At 49.1% G+C, this 3,359-nt stretch overlaps 1 protein-coding gene across 1 annotated transcript in view; it reads left to right on the top strand.

Moving 5' to 3' along the window:
- The window catches only part of helb (helicase (DNA) B), a 30,805-nt gene that overhangs the window by 3,660 nt on the left and 23,786 nt on the right, over window positions 1–3,359 (top strand). The window lies entirely within an intron of this gene.

Below are 3,359 nucleotides of genomic sequence, written 5' to 3'. Positions count from 1 at the left end.
AACACAGCAGGCCAAGCAGCATCATAGGAGCAGAGAGGCTGACGTTTCGGGCCTAGACCCTTCATCAGAAAAGCTTTGCCTGGAGATGCCGGCGCATTGCTGCAAGTGTGTGTTTCAGGAGTCGCAGGGAGAAACGCTTCTGAAGGATCTCAATACCATGAGTGTAGATATTATCACGGTTGTGGCCAAATTGGGAAGGCTTGAATGTGGATTGTAGTCCATTGGGGATGATCTGGTTCCGTAGGCAGGTGCTAAGGAAGGTGATGTGGCTGTAGTACCTGGTTTGCTTCAGGACGTGGTCGAGCAGTTTCAGGGCCGAAGAGATTACGAGAGAGTTGCAGTGGGAGAGAGATCCCTTGAGGTTTGTCCGGAGGGAGGAGGGTAACTTCTTCAGGTTAGGCATCCTTAGAAGAGGCTTCGCAGTGGGGTTAAAATTGAATCAGAGATAGTAGGAACTGCAGATGCTGGAGAATCCGAGACAACAAGGTGCAGGGCTGGATGAACACAGCAGGCCAAGCAGCATCATAGGAGCAGAGAGGCTGACGTTTTGGGCCTAGACCCTTCATCAGAAAAAAAGCTTGTGGAGATGACGTCCTGCCTTGACATTGAGAATGACCTCCATCATGTTGTGTGGCACTATCACTGTGCTAAATGGGACAGACTTCGCACAGATCTAGCAACTCATGACTGGGCGTCTATGAGGTGCCATCAACAGCAGCAGAATTGGACTCCAGCACAATCTGTAACCTCATGGCCTGGCATATGCCCCACTCAACCATTACAATCAAGCCAGGGGATCAACCCTGGTTCAATGGAGAGTTCAGGAGGACAAGCCAGGAACAGCATCAGGCATATCTGAAGGTAAGGTGTCAATCTGGTGAAGCCACCAAACAGGATGACTTACATGCCAAACAACATAAGCAGCAAGTGATAGACAGACCTAAGGATCCCACAACCATCAGATCAGATCTAAGCTTTGCAGTCCTGCCACATCCAGTCTTGAATGGTGGATGATTAAACAACTCACTGGAGGAGGAGGCTCCTCAAATATCCCCATCCTCAATGATGGAAGAACCCAGCACATCAATGGAAAAGATAAGGCTGAAAAGATAAGGATAAAACAAAGAACAGCTGGAGATCTGAAATGTAAACACAGATTGCTGGAGAAACGCAGCAGGTCCGGAAGCATCTGTGGGAAGAAAGCAAAGTTGATGTGTCGAGTCCAGTGACACTTCATCAGAACTGTTAGTAGCAAAGAAAAAAATGGTATTCATGTTGAACCCAAAGTGGGTGATGGAAGCTGAGCGGATAGGTGGAGATGGAGCCCATAGAGGGAGGGATATGAAAGGGGTATGCAACAGGGAGGTTAGAGATAGCAGGCCAGGTCAGAAGTCAAGCTGAATAAGTGATAATGAAGAGGTCAGAAAGAGAAAATGGGTTAGCTGTGCAGACTGCAAAATGTCTGTCCCAAAAATGACCATGAACTTCCAGTTTCCTGCCACTGCAACACATCACTTTGTTTCCACACCAGCATTTCTGTTGCAGGTATACTGAAGTGTTCCACTGAGTCTCGGTGCAAGCTCAAAGAGCAACCTTTTATGCTTGGGGACACTGGAGCTTTTAGAACTTTAGAGTCCGATTCCAGCCTTCCATATTTTTTATCCACCCCACACCTGGTCTTGTTATGACATCGGTTGCTTTTAGCACAGTCACCCATTACCAGGTACTCCTATGCCCATTATCACATTACATTTGTTGCATTCAGCCTGCTATCCATAACCTCCTTATTTACCTACCCTTTCATATCTCTTCCTCTGACATCTATTTCAAACCCACTGACTCCCATAGCTACCTGGACTACACCTCATCACCCACCCTCCTGCAAGAATGTGATCCCTTACCCCCAATTCCTCCGCCTCCACCCGATCTGCTCCCAAGATGGAGCGTTCCACTCCCAGACATCCCAGATGTCCTCCTATTTCAAGGTCCGCAACTTCCCCCTCCAGTGATCAAAAATGCCCTCAACCACATTTCTTGCATTTCCCACACTTCTGCCCTCACCCCCCCCAAGGAAAATAAAGACGGAATCCCGCGAGTCCTCACGTACAACCCCACCAACCTCCACACCCAGCGCATCAATCTCCGCCACTTCCGCCAACTACAATCCAACCCGATGACCAAAGAGATATTTCGCTCCCCACTCCTATCGTAGGGACTGCTCACTCCATGACTTCCTCATTCGCTCCACACACCCGGCACCTTTCCCTGCAACCACAGGAAGTGCTACACCTCCCTCCACACCTCCCCCCCTCATCTCTGTTCAAGGCCCAAAGTTAACCTTTCATATCCAATTCGGGTTCACCTGTACATCCTCCAACCTGGTCTACTGTATCCGTTGCTCCTGATGTGGCCTCCTCTATATCTGTGAGATCAAGCGCAGACTTCGGGACTGTTTCATTGAGCATCTGCGTTCTGTACGCAATAATCGACACCTTCTGGTTGCTGACCATTTTAAGTCCCCCTCCCATTCCCTGGGTGACATGTCCTGGGCTTTGTCCAGTACCACAATGACACCACACACAAACTGGAAGAGCAGCACCTCATATTCTGCCTTGGGAGCCTACAGTCCAATGGCCTAAATATGGAATTCACCAGTTTTAAAATCTCCCCACATCCAACCCTCCCTCTTATCCCAGCCTCCTTGACCTAACACAACTTGTCCAACTCTTCCCCACCTATCCACTCCTCCCATCCCATCCCATCCCATCCCACTGACCAATCCCCACCACTCTCTACCTGCACTCAGTTATTACTATCCCATCTACCTTTCCCTTTCCCCTTCCCTCCTCCCTCTATTTATTTCCCAGCTCCCTTCCCCATTTCTGAAGGGTCCTGACCGAAATGTCAACTTTCCTGCTCCTCTGTTGCTGCCTGGCCTGCAGTGTTCTTCCAGCTCCACACCGTGTTATCTCTGACTCCAGCATCTACAGTTCTTGCTATCTCCATTATCGCACTCTTCACTATCATATATACAGCTTTTCTTTTGTACTGGCCTGCTATCCATTATCTCCTTGTTTACCTGACCCTTTCATATCTCTCTCTCTCTGAGATTGGTCTTCACCTATCTGCTGACCTCTTCCTCCTACCCCCACGTTGACTTCGGCATAAATATCTGGTTATCGGCACTTTTCCGCTATTAAATTCTGATAACGTGTGCTCAGACTGGAAATGTTAACTATGCGTTTTTCCCCATGGATGTGGCCAGACCTCCTGACTTTCCCTAGCAATTTGGGCTGAGCTGAGGTGTTAGCGCGCTGGTCTGGGCTGGGCTGAGCTGAGCTGAGCTGAGGTGTTAGCGC

The sequence above is a fragment of the Rhincodon typus genome, chromosome 18 (genome assembly GCF_021869965.1).
Source record: "Rhincodon typus isolate 14 chromosome 18, sRhiTyp1.1, whole genome shotgun sequence".
In the NCBI taxonomy this organism is placed as follows: domain Eukaryota; kingdom Metazoa; phylum Chordata; class Chondrichthyes; order Orectolobiformes; family Rhincodontidae; genus Rhincodon; species Rhincodon typus.
Note: the sequence above shows the minus strand (reverse complement) of the source record. Positions and strands in the feature narration are given on the sequence as shown.